Source organism: Solenopsis invicta, chromosome 3 (genome assembly GCF_016802725.1).
Source record: "Solenopsis invicta isolate M01_SB chromosome 3, UNIL_Sinv_3.0, whole genome shotgun sequence".
NCBI lineage: Eukaryota > Metazoa > Arthropoda > Insecta > Hymenoptera > Formicidae > Solenopsis > Solenopsis invicta.
In genome coordinates, this window is record NC_052666.1 from 5,376,972 (window position 1) to 5,398,432 (window position 21,461).

Here is a 21,461-nt window from a genome sequence, read left to right on the forward strand (position 1 = left end):
TCATTTCTTCGCATTAGTACATTTCGTAGACGCGTTGACTCGTGAAGAGCTCTATGTTGGCAAAATCGACTATATAAAACAGTGAGAAATTCGTATATTGATTGTCACTTATAATGTGTCACTTATTATATTAATATATAATATATATTATAATATATATTATATTAATGTATAATATATATTATAATATATATTATATATAATATATTATATATTATAAAAAACGTAAACTAAAACTTTTATTTAATAAATCTTAGATTCTAATTTGTACTTTGCATTGCAAATAATCTTTAATTGCGCATTTTAATGTATAACTTTTTAATTTGGTGACTACCCGACAGTGCGGAAAGCCAAAAGTCTCATTCACACTATTCACAGTGAATTTTCATATTTGTTCACAGGTCGTGAACGTGAATTTTTATTATCAGTGACTAATTCACAGGTAGTGAATTTTTGCTCAACTCTATTAAAAATATGTATTCGAGGTCCGGTGACCGGTGACACGATACGGTCGCGAGTCGCGAGGTGACACGGTCCTGAGCCTCGCGCGGCTCGTAGGCTGCACGCGGGACGTCGAGGTAAGGGACGAGCGCTAGGCGGAGTCAACTGAAAATCGGGCGAAATGTGCATTTCTTGCCGAGCTCTGGACTAGGGCATGGGCGTGCGCGTGCCCGCTGGTACAGACAGAGAGGTCTGTATCAGCAATACAGGGGTAGAGGCGGAAGAGGAAGAGATGAAGGTGGAAGAGGAAGAGGAGAAATAAGAAGAGCAAGAAGAGAAGGAGAAAGAGGCAGGGTACGAGGAAGAGGAAGGGGTGAAGAAGGAAGTGGAAGGAGAGAAGGAGGAAGAGGAAGGGATGGAGGACATATTAATTACATTTATATATTAAATAAATAAATAGAAAATATTAAAATAAATATTACTGTCCTCTTATTTTATTTCTTATACGCATATTTTTTAAGCAGAAAATGTAAACATTTCTTTAATTTAAAAAAAGTTAATAAAAGATCTTGTCCGTAAAAATAGTATATTTTCATAAGATCTTCTTCTGTCAGGACAATACCCGAACAGAGTGCGTAAAAGAGACTGTCCGTAACGATATTCCAGATAGCACACAGAATGCAAAAAGAATTCAGGTTTGTCATTAATTCTGAATTTATTTTGTGACGCAAAAGTTCTTTTTCTGACTTTTCAGAAATAGTTTTTTGCATGTCAAATTGACTCAAAGTTGATGATATCAACTTGAATTTCAAAGAAATTTTTTTTTAATTCTCTGTACTGTCAGGGGAGCCGCTCGAAAAGAGTGGAAACATTTTTTTTGGTCCGCAAGGACATTGCTTGAAAAAAGTGCAAATATTTTTTTGGTCCGTAAGGACATCGCTCGAAAAGAGTGCAAATATTTTTTTTGGTCCGCAAGAACATCGCTAGAAAAGAGTGAAAACATTTTAGTTTCAAATTGATAAATTTAAACACGCAAACACACACACACACACTCACACTGAGGGAAATGTAAAAAAATCATTTTGAAAGTGATATTTAATCAGTTACATTATTTTGTAATATTAACTAATTCCATTTCTTATGTGACTAGTTAATATTATAAAACAACGTAGCTGATTAAATATTAATTTCAATTCTTATGATTATTACTTTCAAGTAGATAACAATTTTTTACATTTTCCTCCTGACGGAAGAAACCACCACTTTCTCACGGTTTCCGTTGAGCAACACTATGTACGTTTTGTGTAAATAAAGTAAATGAAACAGTTAATACATAGAAAAAAATAATTTCAGTAATAGTCGATATTTATTTTATTTAAAAAAGTGAGTCTAATTTTTTGTAATTTGACAGATACTTTTTATATATAAATAAAAAACGCGCATGGTGGTCAAGAGTGGAGTTAAATATATTAACATGTTTTAATTGCTGTATTAAGTAGTATGAGTAAATTATACAGTTACTTAAAAGCTTGCAGGAAAATAATCGATTCTTAATGACGTCGCCAGAATTAGATTGAAGAATCTCGAGATTTGCAATCATGTTGCAGCAACAGTAACAGTTGTATGTGATTTCAGATCTGAAGTTGTCGAATTGACGAATGCGGCGCGCGACATTCCCCGATAGGATAATTTTTAATAAATTACATGACGGAATCTTGCATAAATATTGTAATCAGCAATTATGTAGTTGACCTTTTATAAAATAGATAATTGTTCAATTAATTTCGAAACAGTACTTATACATCTATTTTTGTAAATGGACTTACATAATTGCTTATTAAAATTTTTATGCAAGATTTCGTTATACAGGGTGATTCAGAATAACCCGTTGTCTTTCAAAGAACGTAATCCTGGTCGAATTCTAAGACGATTTTTCCTCTGCCAAAAATTTGTCAGACGCTTAGATTTTGAAATATCACCCGATTAAGTTAGCGTATCAAAGGTCGAATACAGATGGTACGCAGGGGCGGCACACTCACCGTTACGTGCGGGTGTGTCGTGAGGTGCCTGCTGCGCTCAACTGATACAACACAAGTATTTCTCCTTTCTCACTTTCTCTCTCTCTCTCTCTCTCTCTCTCTCTCTCTCTCTCTCTCTCTCTCTGTCACATTACAATGCTAGCTTTAACTTAAAAATGTAATTAATTTTCTACTTAATTTTAATGATTTTAATAAGAGAAGTGCCAGGAAAGTCTTTATACAGTCGAAGAATCGAACAAAGAATTGCACGAAATCTAGATATTTCATTACATTTAATAAATTATGTCATTGCAAGTATTTAAACAAATATTAATTAAAATTTAATAACTTTTTTTCTCAGTGTAGAATCTCTTGATATAAAAAAATAATTTTAATAAAATAAATAGAAAAATATTTTTCAATAAATTTTATTATTAAAAACAATATTAATCACTACTTTACTTTTAAATTGCCGCGTTTTAACTTCTGTTCGACCAATCACGCATTCATATTCGATCATAACGTATCCCATAAAATCAGTCGGCTCTTTCCTGTTGTCGAATAAACACGTGTTGTCTGTTCGTCGCGCGTAAACACGGGTTTTATCGAGCTACATATTTTCGCACGCCGAATGACTAATAATTATTTACAGTGATCGTTACTCGAAGTGATCGTTAATTAGTTACTCAAGTTTTATTGATCAAGTGAATAAATTGTGTATTATGATATTAAAGTGATAATTTACGAGAGGACAAGGAAACTTTGGTCTGTCTCATTGTGGAGACAACTAATTGATCGCTGTACAGAATAATACGTAAGTAAATGCATGTCCAAACATGTTCACGCAAGCACGCGTGCACGTGCGCGCGTGCGTTTGCTTTCTCTCTCTCTCTCTCCCTCCCCCACCCCTCTCTCTCTCTCTGTAACAAAAAAAGTACTACTATTTCTAAAAACTCGAGATGTAAATACTTTTGCAGATTTCGTGCAATTCTTTGTTCAAGTCTTCGACTGTACAAAGAATTTCCTGGCACTTCTCTTATTAAAATCATTAAAATTAAGATAAAAATTAATTACATTTTTAAGTTAAAGCTAGCATTGTGATGTGATAGAGAGAGAGAGAGAGAGAGAGAGAGAGAGAGAGAAAAAGTGAGAAAGGAGAAATACTTGTGTTGTATCAGTTGAGCGCAGCAGGCACCTCACGACACACCCGCACGTAACGGTGAGTGTGCCGCCCCTGCGTACCATCTGTATTCGACCCTTGATACGCTAACTTAATCGGCTCATATTTTAAAATCTAAGCGTCTGACAAATTTTTGGCAAAGGAAAAATCGTTTTAGAATTCGACCAGGAATACGTCCCTTAAAAGACAACGGGTTATTCTGAATCACCCTATATAATTTAATAAATGTGTCCTAATGAGATTTTCCTACTAACTTATATATATGAATAATTCTAGGTTTATCAATAATTATACATCGCAAATAATTTTTTCTAGAATTATTTATGTGTGTGTGTGTGTGTGTGTGTGTGCGCGCGCGCACGTATGTATATATATATGTATGTATGTATATGTATATATACAGGGTGAGTCATTTTAATCTATGGACTCGAATATCTTCCAAATAACGGTATCTACAAAAAAATGGTTTAGATAAAAGTTGACCAGGACAGAGGGGGTCATTCAATTGTACCATTGGTTTTGACCTTGAGGTCAATTTTGAAGGTTATTTCAAGGTCACGATGGTTTTTTTAAATGGGACACCCTATTTTTGACTGCGGATTTCGAAAGAGCGGAAAATTTTACATCAAACTTGTCTTATGAAAAAATTGTTTTTGCGATCTTGGAAAGGTCAAAAATGAAGGTGAAAAGCGATCTGGTGTACTTTTTCTGAAATGACGTGGTTTTCTCGGTAACACAAATGTGCATAATGCTTAAACAAAGTCAATGAATTGTAAAAATGTTAATCACTTTGACTAGCTTGACCTTGAGGTCAATTTTCAAGGTTGTTTGATGCTCATAACGCATTTTTTGATTAGTAAACCCTATTTTTGACCGCAGAACCTGTTTCTTGACAATGGGCTCTTAAACAATGGCACTTTTTACATGAGCATAGGGATTTTTTAGTTTTTCGACCTGACCTTTTGAAGGTCATATCAAGGTCAAAAACACTTTCATCTTACTTTTAGCGTTACCCGGAAACAACGACGTAGACGTAGTAAGTTCTGTTTCCTTTAGGGTGCTTGATTATCGTGAGTCCTCTTGCCTCTCACGTCGGGGTGCTTGATTATCGTGAGTCCCCTTGCCTCACGTCGGAGTGCTTGATTATCGTGAGTCCCCTTGCCTTTCACGTCGGGGTGCTTGATTATCGTGAGTCCCCTTGCCTCTTACGTCGGGGTGCCTGATTATCGTGAGTTCCCTTGCCTCTCACGTCGGGGTGCTTGATTATCGTGAGTCCCCTCGCCTCTCACTGACACTGTAATTTAAATGAATTACCCACGGAGTAATTGTTCAAAATTACCTCCGTTGGCTTCGAGGCATAACTGCAATCTGTTTTGAAAACTATCCACAGTTCTAAGCAGGGTAGCTCTAGGAATGGCTGCACAAGTTCTACGAATGCGGTCCATAAAATCATCTCTTGTGGTTGGTCGTTCAGCAAAAACAACATTTTTCAAGTATCCCCATAAAAAGAAATCAGGCGACGTCAAATCTGGTGAGCAAGGAGGCCATTCAACTGGACCCCTTCGTCCAATCCATCTGTCATTGTAACTGGCATTTAAAAAGGCACGTACAATGAGTGCATAATGCGGTGCAGTACCATCTTGTTGAAGCCACATTCTTGTTCTTGTTGCTAAGTCAACATCTTCTACTAAGCTGGTAAGTGATCTCTTAGCAACGATAAGTAACTATGTCTATCAACGTTCTCTTCAAAAAAATAAGGTCCAATCAAATAACCATTTACAATGCCGCACCACACCATAATACTCTATCGATTTTGATGATCTATTGGCCTATACCAGTGGGCATTAACATCTGACCAATAATGGCAGTTGTGTCTATTAAGTTGTCCGTTACTATAAAATTTAGCCTCATCTGAGAAAAGCACATACCTAAAAAAATTAGGATCATCGTGTAACATTTGTAAAGCCCACTGGCAAAAAGCAATAAGCATCAGATGATGATTAGGCTGTAAAGCCTACGTAAGAATGATGTGAAAAGGGTGATAATTTAGAGCTCTTAAAATTCTAACAACAGTTCTTTGTGGTATACCTATTTCCCTTTCAATCTGGCGAGTACTAACATGAGGATTAAGGTGAAGTATTGCTAAAATAGTTACAGCTGGCGCATCATTTTCGTCATATTCATGATGTTGACGTTGACGAACAAGATGTCCATTGCGAGCTCTTTGGACTAAACTACGTATTGTCATATCAGTTGGATGTCGCCTTTCAGGAAAACGTTGAGCATAAAGTCTTGATGCTGCATTGTAATTGCTATGACACTCCCCTAAAACTAATATAATATCAACAATCTCATTAGAACTATGATCAGCCATTCTGGAAAGGTAACTTGTAAATGTAATTACCTACATAGCCTGTATGTATGTTTGGAATTTTTAAATTTAAGCAACTTTAAATAGTAAATTTTTCAATTATGCAGAAGTGAGTAAGAAAGAAAAGGAATAAAACTCTATTATAACAATAATTATAAATCTTAAATCAAACGTAATGGTTTAGTTTTTTTCAATCGTTAATTATTAGCATTAGGTATTGCAGTGCTGTCAGCTACTTGCAACTTTCGGCCGGATTCTTCGACGCATGCCTATTGCTCCCCTTCCACCGCTCGCGCCTTACGCACGGTCCTGAGACGATGTATCGCGCTCCTTAGTTACGCCATCCGGCGGCGACGTTGCTAAGGCGCGAGCGGTGGGAGGGGAGCAATAGGCGTGCGTCGAAGAATCCGGCCGAAAGTTGCAAGTAGTAATGTTTAAGCATTATGCACATTTGTGTTACCCAGAAAACCACGTCATTTCAGAAAAAGTACACCAGATCGTTTTTCAGGCATTTCACCTTCATTTTTTACCTTTCCAAGGTCGCAAAAACAATTTTTTCATAAGACAAGTTTGATGTAAAATTTTCCGCTCTTTCGAAATCCGCAGTCAAAAATAGGGTGACCCATTTAAAAAAACCATCGTGATCTTGAAATAACCTTCAAAATTGACCTCAAGGTCAAAACCAATGGTACAATTGAATGACCCCCTCTGTCCTGGTCAACTTTTATCTAAACCATTTTTTTGTAGATACCGTTATTTGGAAGATATTTAGGTACATACATACATACGTACATGCGTACGTACATGCGTACGTACATGCGTACGTACATGCGTACGTACATGCGTACGTACATGCGTACGTACATGCGTACGTACATGCGTACGTACATGCGTACGTACATACATACATATACAGGGTGCGAGAAAAGTTCCGGGACGGCGAAATATCTCGAAAACTAAGCATTTTAGGAAAAAGTGTTTCAGACAAAAGTTGTAGGGTTTCAAAAGATCTATTTACTGATCTTATCAGTTTGACCTTGGATGGCGTTGCCAAGGTCAGATCGAAATCACATCAACTTTTTTAAATGGAACTGTCTACTTTTTATTGCATATTCTTGTAGCTTGTCTCGAGACCTTTCCAAAACACTACAGGAAAGTTTATTTTCGTTGAGTACTTTCCGAGTTAGAAGGCTTGAATGCTAGAGTATCTTCGACATTAGCATTATCCAATGTGTACCACATGGAGGTTGCCAGAACAGATTTACTCTTTGTGTAGAGGTCATTTCAAGGTCAACTTGAAAATCTTAAATGGAAACCCCCATTTTTTTATCTCGGAAATGGAAAGAACGGGAAATTTTATATCAGGATATGTATTTAGTCATTGGATCAAAGTGGCCCCATGAGGCTCATTTGAAAGTCAAACCTTTAACGGTTAGATAACTCTTCAGAAAAGCGTTTTCAGAAAAAATGTTTCAGTGATTAAAGCGAGATACATGATGTTGATCTTGACCAAAGGTCAAGTTTAGAGGTTATTCAAGACAAGTACATTGTCCAGTCAGTTACGACAAGGCTGTAATGACTGTCCAGCCAATTAAGACGAGTAGACTGTCCAGCCAGTTAAGGCAAGACTGTAATGACTTTCCAGCCAATTAAGGCAAGACGAATTCACTGTCCAGCTAGTTAAGGCAAGACAAGTACATTGTCCAGTCAGTTAAGGCAAGACGACTGTCCAGTCAATTAAGACGAGTACACTGTCCAGCCAGTTAAGGCAAGACTGTAATGACTTTCCAGCCAATTAAGGCAAGACGAATTCACTGTCCAGCTAGTTAAGGCAAGATAAGTACATTGTCCAGTCAGTTAAGGCAAGACGACTGTCCAGCCAATTAAGGCAAGACAAAGCATTACCGAAGCATTAGAATAGACTGGTAATTGAAAGTATTAATTGATCAAATGCTCAAACGGTTTACCGTTGCTTTCTTGGCAGTAAGCTAATCGATGATAAAAGATTGCGATTGCATTTTCGAAGTACTCAGCAGGTATAAGAGCGGCTTCATCTATTATTCGCTGACGCAATTCGCCTACATTTTGAGGTTTAGTTGTGTATACTCGATCTTTTAGATAACCCCACAAAAAATAATCGAGAGGACTCAAATCTGGTGATCTGGCTGGCCACTCAATCGCGCCTCTCCGTCCTATCCACTGATCAGGAAAAATTGTATCTAAGTAAGCACGAACGTTTCGTCCAAAATGTGGTGCAGCACCATCCTGCTGAAACCATACGTGCTCAAAGTTTTCGCCAGCAATCCTTCTTATTGCCGGAACTACTTGATTTCGGAGCATGTCTTCATAGTTTGCGGCGTTCAAATTGCCATCAATGAAGAATGGTTCTATTAATCTATTATTCAATATTCCAGCCCAAACGTTCAGTTTCTCCGGATATTGCGTATTATGTTCTCGCATCCAATTAGGATTCGTATCGGTCCAATACCTACAGTTATGCTTATTCAGAGTACCATTTAGTTGGAATGTTGCTTCATCCGAGAAGGCTATATTTACTGCAAAATCAGGATCTTCATCTATTCGGAACATCATATCCTCGCAGAACTCCACACGTCGATCGAAATCGTCTTCATTTAGCTCATGAACAAGTTTATGAATGTTCTTTGAACCCGAAAATTTCCGATTGGTATTCTTTAGAGAATTCTTTTCGATTGTATCCGTTCGTTGAACAAGAATTATTAATGATATTTTTTCATCCATTTAATGATGAATTAGCTGTTTTCCTTTCAACTATCCATTTTGTTATTCTAAGTTCCAAAAAGAAATAAGTTGAGTTATTGATCAGAAATCATTTAAAAAGTTGAACAAATACGTATCCGAATATTTCAATCTGTATTATTACTGTCCGCCAAAATGCTACATCTTACTGAACGAGAAAGAATATCTCTTCTAATGATGAGAGGTTGGGGTGAGGTCAGAAGATCTTATGAACAAGTAAAAAACCTTTTCAACGCAACTTTTAGAAATGGGATGGTTCCTATTTCAAAATCAACTGTCGAAAGAACTGTTAGACGGTTTGAAGATACAGGCAGCGTCAAAGATCGACCTAGATCAGGAAGACCAAGTTTAGCAACAAATGAAGGAAAGTCATTGGAGGTTTTATTATCATTCACAGAAAATCCTCATAGTTCTATCCGAAGAACTGCTCAAGAACATGAAATATGTGATTTCTCTGTCCGTAAAATATTGAAAAAAAAAACTTTTACCCTTACAAAATTAAACTTGTTCATGAGCTAAATGAAGACGATTTCGATCGACGTGTGGAGTTCTGCGAGGATATGATGTTCCGAATAGATGAAGATCCTGATTTTGCAGTAAATATAGCCTTCTCGGATGAAGCAACATTCCAACTAAATGGTACTCTGAATAAGCATAACTGTAGGTATTGGACCGATACGAATCCTAATTGGATGCGAGAACATAATACGCAATATCCGGAGAAACTGAACGTTTGGGCTGGAATATTGAATAATAGATTAATAGGACCATTCTTCATTGATGGCAATTTGAACGCCGCAAACTATGAAGACATGCTCCGAAATCAAGTAGTTCCGGCAATAAGAAGGATTGCTGGCGAAAACTTTGAGCACGTATGGTTTCAGCAGGATGGTGCTGCACCACATTTTGGACGAAACGTTCGTGCTTACTTAGATACAATTTTTCCTGATCAGTGGATAGGACGGAGAGGCGCGATTGAGTGGCCAGCCAGATCACCAGATTTGAGTCCTCTCGATTATTTTTTGTGGGGTTATCTAAAAGATCGAGTATACACAACTAAACCTCAAAATGTAGGCGAATTGCGTCAGCGAATAATAGATGAAGCCGCTCTTATACCTGCTGAGTACTTCGAAAATGCAATCGCAATCTTTTATCATCGATTAGCTTACTGCCAAGAAAGCAACGGTAAACAGTTTGAGCATTTGATCAATTGATACTTTCAATTACCAGTCTATTCTAATGCTTCGGTAATGCTTTGTCTTGCCTTAATTGGCTGGACAGTCGTCTTGCCTTAACTGACTGGACAATGTACTTATCTTGCCTTAACTAGCTGGACAGTGAATTCGTCTTGCCTTAATTGGCTGGAAAGTTATTACAGTCTTGCCTTAACTGGCTGGACAGTGTACTCGTCTTAATTGACTGGACAGTCGTCTTGGCTTAACTGACTGGACAATGTACTTGTCTTGCCTTAACTAGCTGGACAGTGAATTCGTCTTGCCTTAATTGGCTGGAAAGTCATTACAGTCTTGCCTTAATTGGCTGGACACTGTACTCGTCTTAATTGACTGGACAGTCGTCTTGCCTTAACTGACTGGACAATGTACTTGTCTTGCCTTAACTAGCTGGACAGTGAATTCGTCTTGCCTTAATTGGCTGGAAAGTCATTACAGTCTTGCCTTAACTGGCTGGACAGTGTACTCGTCTTAATTGACTGGACAGTCGTCTTGCCTTAACTGACTGGACAATGTACTTATCTTGCCTTAACTAGCTGGACAGTGAATTCGTCTTGCTTTAATTGGCTGGACAGTCATTACAGTCTTGCCTTAACTGGCTGGACAGTGTACTCGTCTTAATTGACTGGACAGTCGTCTTGCCTTAACTGACTGGACAATGTACTTGTCTTGCCTTAACTAGCTGGACAGTGAATTCGTCTTGCCTTAATTGGCTGGAAAGTCATTACAGTCTTGCCTTAATTGGCTGGACACTGTACTCGTCTTAATTGACTGGACAGTCGTCTTGCCTTAACTGACTGGACAATGTACTTGTCTTGCCTTAACTAGCTGGACAGTGAATTCGTCTTGCCTTAATTGGCTGGAAAGTCATTACAGTCTTGCCTTAACTGGCTGGACAGTGTACTCGTCTTAATTGGCTGGACAGTCGTCTTGCCTTAACTGACTGGACAATGTACTTATCTTGCCTTAACTAGCTGGACAGTGAATTCGTCTTGCCTTAATTGGCTGGACAGTCATTACAGTCTTGCCTTAACTGGCTGGACAGTGTACTCGTCTTAATTGACTGGACAGTCGTCTTGCCTTAACTGACTGGACAATGTACTTGTCTTGCCTTAACTAGCTGGACAGTGAATTCGTCTTGCCTTAATTGGCTGGAAAGTCATTACAGTCTTGCCTTAACTGGCTGGACAGTCTACTCGTCTTAATTGGCTGGACAGTCATTACAGCCTTGTCGTAACTGACTGGACAATGTACTTGTCTTGAATAACCTCTAAACTTGACCTTTGGTCAAGATCAACATCATGTATCTCGCTTTAATCACTGAAACATTTTTTCTGAAAACGCTTTTCTGAAGAGTTATCTAACCGTTAAAGGTTTGACTTTCAAATGAGCCTCATGGGGCCACTTTGATCCAATGACTAAATACATATCCTGATATAAAATTTCCTGTTCTTTCCATTTCCGAGATAAAAAAATGGGGGTTTCCATTTAAGATTTTCAAGTTGACCTTGAAATGACCTCTACACAAAGAGTAAATCTGTTCTGGCAACCTCCATGTGGTACACATTGGATAATGCTAATGTCGAAGATACTCTAGCATTCAAGCCTTCTAACTCGGAAAGTACTCAACGAAAATAAACTTTCCTGTAGTGTTTTGGAAAGGTCTCGAGATAAGCTACAAGAATATGCAATAAAAAGTAGACAGTTCCATTTAAAAAAGTTGATGTGATTTCGATCTGACCTTGGCAACGCCATCCAAGGTCAAACTGATAAGATCAGTAAATAGATCTTTTGAAACCCTACAACTTTTGTCTGACACACTTTTTCCTAAAATGCTTAGTTTTAGAGATATTTCGCCGTCCCGGAACTTTTCTCGCACCCTGTATATATACGAGGTGTGTTCAAAAAGTATCGCGAATTTTGAATTTTCGCGGGTTACGTATATTCGAATTTCGATCTTTTTGTGGCGTTATGTTGGTACTCATGTCTCTCACTTATGCCGACAAGCTCGGCCATTTTGAATGTTCACTTAATTGTTGACAGCTGCTTTGCTTGCACGTGTTTTGGATCGTCTTCGATTTTTACCTATTCAAAAAAATGGATCAAAGAACCTGTATCAAATTTTGTGTGAAAAACGAAATTAAGTGCGCGGATGCATTCCGAATGTTGACTGTGGCATACGGAGAAGCTACCTTGGACCGAAGCAACGTTTATCGGTGGTACAAAATGTTCTCAGAAGGCCGAGAAGATGTGAACGACGAAGAGCGTGCTGGACGCCCGAGCACTTCAACAACAGACGAAAAAATTAATGAAGTGGAGAAAATGGTATTGGCCAATCGTCGAATCACCGTTAGAGAAGTTGCTGAGGACCTAAACATATCGATTGGCTCGTGCCATTCGATTTTTATCAATGATTTGGGCATGAGACGGGTCGCCGCGAAATTCGTACCAAAATTGCTCAATTGCGACCAAAAACAGCATCGCATGAACATTGCTAATGAGATGTTGGACTCTGTCCGCGACGACCCAAATTTGCTCCAGAGGGTCATAACTGGTGACGAATCGTGGGTTTATGGTTATGACGTGGAAACCAAAGCTCAATCATCTCAATGGAAGCTGCCGCACGAACCAAGACCGAAAAAAGCGCGCCAAGTTCGGTCGAATGTGAAAGTTTTGCTGACAGTTTTCTTCGATTGCAGGGGCGTGGTGCATCATGAGTTCTTGCCACAGGGTAGAACGGTCAATAAGGAATATTACCTGCAAGTTATGCGCAATTTGCGCGAAGCAATCCGCCAGAAACGTCCGGATTTGTGGAAGAACAAAAATTGGCTTTTGCACCACGATAACGCCCCTGCTCACACATCGTTGCTTGTGCGCGACTTTTTGGCCAAAAACAACACACTAATGATGCCGCAGCCACCGTATTCCCCAGATCTGGCCCCCTGTGACTGTTTCTTGTTCCCTAAACTGAAGAGGCCCATGAAAGGACGACGTTACGCTACGCTTGACGAGATAAAGACGGCATCGAAGGAGGAGCTGAACAAGATAAAAAAAAATGATTTTTTGAAGTGCTTCGAAGATTGGAAAAACCGTTGGCACAAGTGTATAATATCTCATGGGGATTACTTTGAAGGGGACAAAATAGATATTCATGAATAAATAAATAATTTTTGAAAAAACACAAAATTCGCGATACTTTTTGAACACACCTCGTATATATATATATATATATATATATATACATTTGTAAAAAAAATATTTGTGATACATATGTTTCTAATATATGTAAAATTATTCATATAAAAAAATTAGTAGAAAAACCACTTATAGGACAACATTTATTATATAACAAAATCTTGCATAAAAATCATAATTTGCCATCATGTAGATGTATTTACAGAAATAGATGTATGTAGAAGCTTAAAGCCACGGGGGTCTGACTCAGAGTTGCCGCTGATGCGCCGATTTGCAGCACATCGCTGTCAGAAAGAACAGCACCCGCTAGCACTCGTTGGCACTTTCTCCTCACTCATCGGCCTGCGTCGAGCAGCCGAGGCGACGAGTGGGGAGATCTTCTGTCTCTTTCTCTCTCGATCAGTCTCTTCTCAACCTATCCTCTTCTGAGTCGGACCCCCGAGGCTTAAAGCCACGGGGGCCCGACTGCGTGGGTCCGACTGCGTGGGCGCCCGAAGATATACTATAAATACGGAGCCACGCCAGGTCGGAGCATTCAATCGGTTCCAAATAATCAATGCCGACACTCCGGGAATACTAGGAGCTCCTTGGCTGGGTGTTCTCGGCTTCCGTATATCGGATGTACTCGGTTACCTGACCACTCCTGACACCGAGCGTTCTCGGTTCTCCGCACTCCTGTGCCGGGCGTTCTCGGCTTTCTGACGCAGGCCGTTCACGGCCTCCTGATACCTGTGCAATCCTTTGATCAGGTATGGGAGGACATTTTTTTTGTTAATATTTATAATAAAACCACCTGTCTTTTGTGTGGTTATCAACCTCTTGTCGTTAAAAGATTTACAGTTTATAGACATTACAATACTAAACATTCAAATGAATATTCATCCTATGTGGGCGAGGAAAAATCAAATGTAATTGCGGGATTAAAAGAAATGTATCAACAAAATCAAACTCCGGATTGTCGCATGGAAAATACTACATCGGTTAAAGCACTTACAGCATCGTATGCTATTTCTAATCTTCTCGCAAAAAATTCAAAACCATTTTGTGAAGGGAAATTTGGAAAAAAATATCTAATAGCTGCAGTGGAGTCGTTTGGAAATTCATTGACTATTGAAGAAACTGCTAGCATTTCTTTAAGTGACAAGATAGTTAAATTTCGAATAGGTATTAGGAGTACAAATTGAAAAACGCCGTTTTTTGTCAAAATTTGAGGATTGATTGTTGAAAAATGGTTACATACTTATTCTTGAAAGTATTGTCCATCGCTGGCCACTACTTTCTCCCACCTTTCGGGCAGCATACGAATCCCGCGTCGAAAAAACTGCTCGTCTTTTGCGGCGATCCACGAATCGACCCAGTTTTTGGCCTCTTCGTAATAATGGAAGTGCTGCTCAGCCAGGCCATGCGCCATTGATCGGAACAAGTGGTAATCTGAAGGGGCGATGTCAGGAGAATACGGCGGATGAGGTAAGACGTCCCATTTCAATGTTTCCAGATAGGTTTTAACGACCTGAGCAACATGTGGCCGAGCGTTGTCGTGCAGCAACATCACTTTTTCGTGTCTTTGCTCGTATTGTGGCCGTTTTTCCTGCAATGCTCGGCTCAAACGCATTAGTTGTGTTCGGTAGCGAGCTCCTGTGATGTTTTCACCCGGTTGCAACAGCTCATAATAAATCACGCCGAGCTGTTCCCACCAAATACACAGCATGACCTTCGAGCCATGGATGTTTGGCTTGGCCGTCGATGTTGATGCATGGCCGCGGTAGCCCCACGATTTTTTTCGCTTTGGATTATCATAATGGATCCACTTTTCATCGCCGGTTACAATACGATGCAGAAAACCCTTCCGTTTTTACCGTTGGAGCAGCTGTTCCCACGCGAAAAAACGCCGTTCGACGTCTTTCGGTTTTAACTCGTATGGCACCCAGTGTCCATGCTTTTGGATCATTCCCATGGTTTTCAAACGATGTGAAATAGCTTGTTGAGTCATGCCCAATGAATCTGCAAGCTCCTGTTGCGTTTGAGATGAATCTTCATTCAGTAATGTTTCCAATTGTGCGTCTTCAAACTTTTTCACCTGTCCGGGACGCTCCTTGTCTTCTACGCCGAAATTACCACTTTTGAAGCGTTGGAACCATTCTCGACACGTTCTTTCACTAATGGAAGCCTCACCATAAGTTTTTACAATCATTCGACGCGCCTCAGCCGCAGATTTTTTCGAATTGAAGGCAAAAAGCAAAACTTCCCGCAAATGACGCTTATTGGGCACAAATTTCGACATTTTCGATCACAAAAAAATATATAACGCCAATAAAAATTCACAACTGCAATGATAAAGAATTGTTGCCAGATGCCCAACCTTACATTTAAAATTTTTGATCTAACGTTTGGCGCCAGCATTTAACGCTGGCGCCATCTACTGGAAAACGGCGGTTTTCAATTTGTACTCCTAATAATATTGCTTCTTCATTAGAAACAAAATTAAAATCTTTACTAGAATGTTGTGCTTTTTTTTTATATTATGTCTCGACGAGAGCATCGACATACGACATGTGAGTTAATTGAGTATTTTTGCTGGAATCGTTCAAAACGATTTTTCACACGTTGAGGAGCTCTTAGATTTTGTCCCACTACGTAATAGAACAACAGGTAAATATATTTTTAATGCTGTCAATAAAACGTTACAAAAATTTGGTATCGATTTTTCTAAATGTTCAGCTATCGTTACCGATAGCGCAAAAGCAATAATACACTCAGAGAAATGTCTTGTCGTAACAAATATTTTGTTGCGATAACAAAATTTGTTTGTCAATATATGACCAACATTTTATTTTGTTGAAAATACCAAATAATTTTATTAACTTGAGTGTCGTTGCTCGAACAAAATATTTTGTTGTAGCAACAAAACTAAAGTTAACAAAATTATTTGGTATTCTCAACAAAATAAAATGTTGGTCATATATTGACAAACAAATTTTGTTATCGCAACAAAATTTTTTTGTCATATTTTTATTGTACACCTTCGATAATTGATTCTGTCCTTTGAAAAATTTTCTAAACTGAGAAGTCGTTATTTTTCTACATACTTACAGTTCATGATTAACGTAATGACCAATAAGCCCTAGTCGTTACATTAATCATGAAATGCGAGTATGTAGAATGATGATGCCTTCTAAGTTTGGAAAATTTTCTGAGGGACAGAATCAATTACAGTAAGTGTACATATTTTACAGAAATATTTGAATAACATTATATAAAAGTCTACTAAGTAGATATACCATAATATATGCAAAAAAATAAAAACATTAATTTTATTAAAATAAAAGTACAATATATATTCTATACCGAGAAAATTTTGTTCCAAAATTGGTTTAACCGAAATTAATAATACTGAAATAGTTTGTATCAGAATATAAATTTATATATGTGTTTACAACTGAAATAGTTATAAACATGACATAAGATGTCAATTACCGTAAAAATATTTATTTCATTGTGTATATATATTTATGTAGTTCAATATCGTGCGCGCGTATCAGTATTTGAGCAAACTATATGTACTGCATATCTTATATCAAATGATAAAAATTTTGTTTTGATGGATCATATGGAATATGTAACAATTTTATTATTATTAATCATATAAACTTTATCACATTACATATATTTTAGGTATACAAATTTTTCGGCACAAGCATTATGGTGTATATAAGCCGTTGCCTGATTATGTAAAGAAGCATATGGATTTATTAACCAAGAATTTAAAATGTGCACTTCAAACACATTTATGTGATTATTAAATGATACAGTCTTCATTTCTTGAACTAAAAAATAAACATTTTTCTTTATTATCTAAATGTTACGTCCAGCTTTGAGGGAAAGGTAGGAAAGATAGGCTACCTGGGGTACTAGCAAGTCGGGGAAGGACAAAACAAACGCTTTGAACTCGTGGCCGTTCTTGTCGGACGTAAGGCACGAGGACAAACGCGCTTTGGGACTTCGAAATATGGATCAACGTATGAAGACACGCTTTAACCCTTATTAGGAAGTCGCGCGATTGTCGGCCCTGATTAAAGTCAGAGAGTTGAGTCTCTTTAATTCGGGATCAAGCCTAGTGGGATCCTTTTTAGTCAGGAGGAAGGGTGATGCAATGAGTTCGATAAATAAATGGGTTACATTTATAAACTAAAAATCAGTATATATTCTGAATTTTAAAATTTTACATACATAGGTATTATTAATTGACAAGAATTATCGTAAAATTGATAATTATTATTTATTATATAACGAAATGATTAAATAGTTATTCGAATACATAATAATAAAAGTGGACGAAACAATGAAATTAATTAATGGTCATTGGAAAAATTAGCATTATCTATTATCACTAGGAACTATAGTATTATTACAATTATTAGTAAATAAAAGCTAAATTGCTATTATGTTTGTAGGAGAAGATGGAATTGACGCATTCATAAGTTTCGTTAATTTTTGAAGTTAACTGTGTTACAATTTGCTATTTATGTGTGGTAATAATTGTAAAATAGTGTAAATTCGGTGGGGGATGAATCGTCAAGATCATGGTCAGAAAGGGGAATTATTTCTTCCAAGAATTCCACGCTGGACGTGGAATTCGCTGGTGAGGGAGGAGGGGAGATTTCCTCTATGAATTCTACGCTAGGCACAGAAGGAGGATCAGAGAGATCCTCTAGGAGAGTACGAGGGGGAAGGAAGATCAACGAGATCCTCGGGGACAGGGGAGTACGGAGGGGTATCAGGAGCGATCCTATATGTAAGGAGAGAGGAGTTAGAGGGAACGGGGGACGGAGAAGATGGGGGAGGAGAAGATGGCTCGTATTCCTCTGGGATAAGCGGGGGTATTTCTAAAAACGGCGTTCATCCAGGAGCCGGTTCCTGGCGCAAATTCTCGAGTCCCCTTGTACTTAGAATTACCCAGAGGCACTCGAGGAGAACGACTTGCCTCCTGACGTATTCCCAGAGACGATTCGGGCGATGACGATGGGGTCGCGACTTTCTCGGGATGTAAATTTTGCCCACTAATCGATAATCAATAAGCGAATTAGGGGAATCTGTTAAGTGACTAATAAAAATAACTTACTTTTTGATCGATGAAAATAGAAGGAACGTCAGATCTCTCTTTCTCTCCTCGAAGGCTTTGCGGTTAAGTCGGTTCTGGGCTGACCTCGGAAGCTCGGTTGTTGCTTGATTGAGGCACAGATTCTAATTTTGAGTTGTACTAGCAAATACTGCTTTGAGAATTTAAATAGCGCGTACAGTTTTGACTCTAGTTTGAGAAGGAATCAAATGATGATGAGTGTTAGGAAATTGGACATTTTATAGAACTTGAAAGGAAGGACGTAGCGAGTCGAGCGGGAGGAATGTAGATTCTATTGGTAGGAGATTTGGGATTGTTATAAACTTTATATAGTTTTTCTTTAGACTCAACTTGTTGTCGTTGGTTAGTTCGCTAACAAACCTTGGTAATCATCCATTTTTTTTTTGTTTACGGAGAGGAAATGCGTTACCGCATACCCCAGGCCCGGGGAAGGCCTGGTGGTTATGTGGGGTTCTCCCCCGCCGGCGACGTGCCAGCGGGGGCCTACCCATTAAAACCTCTCCGGGTGTCCTGCCCTGGTCCGTGACTGGGGGGCTCCGGGAACGCGTGCAGCATACTTCCGGAGCCTTGGTAATCATCCTCCAGGATGATCTAGTATTGGTTAGTTCTCCATCTTCTCCCGAGTTTCCTTAATTCTAAGGGGGCGAGTTGTGGAATCGCCCAATCGTTCGAGGGCTTTCTTATCGATAGTTTCCCCTTTTTCGAGGGTTTACAATTCCGGTATCTCGTGTCATTTGTTGTTTTTAAGGTTCGTTATTATATCGTTAATATGAGTGGTTTGTGTCGCGACGTCCACGTAAGCAAACAGGACCATATCCATAAATTTTAATTTATGGTTTGTTATTTTCTTGACCGACGTCCCAATTCTGCGTTATTTCGTGGTTGGCGCTAAGTTTAAGTTTCTCCCCTTTGCATCCTGGCTTTCCCGTTTTTATGACGCGAATATTGTCATCAGAGCATATGTGTTTGACGGGAAGGCCAGGGCCGTAAATTATAATTTTGACATTTTCCATTCGGTATTCGTTTCAATTTTATCTCCCGTCGGTCCCTTGTTTCAAGTAATTTCTATGGGTCCTGTTTGTCTTTACGTTACGTCAGGATGAGCATGTTTGTTCGTAATATATAGTTTCTTTTTATATTTTCGCGTTATCGTTTCGGTCGTATACTTAAGAGTTATGTTTCTTAGGGACAGATGTTTTGTGTCGCCAATTCTCTTTATGACACGGCGAGAAATTTCCGTTATCAGCGAAAGGGGAAATCGTGGAGTCCGTTGGACGTAACATAAATAAAGTATTGTTAAGAGACCGAAAATAGGAATTATCTTTGATAGCAATATTAAGAACTAGAGTACTTTTATAAACTACACTGTTAATGTTAACCCAAGAAATAGGACGATAATATTCTGGTAAAAGGTTACAAAACAATAAGAAATTAGAAACTTTGTGAATGCGATGTGTAATCGGGACCAAATATAGTACGCATCTCAAGTTCAGTGTTATTAAACAACCTACTGCACAATATCAACTGATGCCTTAAAGCTAATGTCTTTGGTATATTTACTCTTGAACATGAACACTAATCTTAAATGGCTTATGCTTTGCTCAATATCGCATACATGAAATATTAATCCAAGGTCCTACGGAACGTATTATGCGAGCATAATGCACAAAATAAATAATGCTTGGGCTTTAAATCTCCAAATAAGTGTAGGTACATTTTATGATGTTCTGTTATCAATTGTTCAAGGTATATCGTATCTTGAACACTAATGGAATAAAAAGCTGATCAATAATTTTAAATAAGGAAATATATAAATTCCAGTACGTGTTATATTCTGGCACTTTATCACCTATAATAATCCCAAAGTACTTAGAGAAAGTCATAGTTTCTGTAGCAGAGGAGCCTAATGTTGACGTTTTTAATTTTTTATGTTTTAAAAACGGAGGCCCATTTCCTGACTCTACAGGGAACCCAAAATCAAACCCCCCCTATCCTCATATTTAGTTCGTCAAGTGTAAATAATTTTTTTTTTTTTTCAATAAATTGAATTATAATTTTTGATAAATCATACTGGCAAACACCTTCAAAAACATGACGTCGACAGCAATATTTTTTAAAACATGAAAAGAAAGCAATTCATTGAAAATACAATTCTCTGCAATGCTAGTTTTTGATACGTCATTTGTTTGGATGTCATTTATATATTCATTAACAAGTCAAATTAGGTCAGTATTTTCAAATATTTGCTTATCTCTTTTATATATTTTGCACACTCGACATGAATAATTACTGTTAAAACTTCGGGTAAATCCAAAAATTTCATAAACCCCTAAATTGTTTCCAATTATTAAAATACATGACACAATAATTTCAACATTATTATGAACATAAATTGGATTTTGCTTCATGAGTATTAATTAAGAAGTGGTAAAAAGGCAGTTCTATTCCCAAATTCAACTCTATCAGAATCACAAAATAAAAGTGATAAAATTATATTTTCAAGCTTAGACTGGAATTCCGGCGGAATGCACGGCAAAGAAAAATATACAGCCTCTAATTTATGTATACCAGCTTGTGTACCTAACGGATTATTTACTTCAAATTCATCAAAATATATTATAAGAGATAGCACTGTTTTTCCTGGAAATTAAAGACATATTTTTTTATACAGTTCTCCTTGTATTATATTTGAGATGCATGAAATTGTTTGTAACAAGTCGATCATGTAACTTAACATCGTATTTAAAAAAGAAGATGTCTAAATTAACTTTTGTAGAATTAGTCGTATAGAAATATATTGATCCGGTACATTTACTGAAATCATAGTAAATACTTTGTTGACTTTACTTTCTTTCTATGCGTTGACCTATAACATATGGTATAGTTTTATGTAACAGCCTTTACGTTCAAAATATTGTAATCTCTTATGCTCAGTCTCTAAATCATGAAATGGAGTTTCATGCGCAGTGAATATGTCCTCGATTTCCTTTTTACACAATTCATTTACTTTTACTTTATTTACAACCGACATTATATTACTTTTTATTTCGAATAATATGGAATCTTTAACGAGATGATCTGTTGGTTCAACCAAATTCTGCACGTGCTG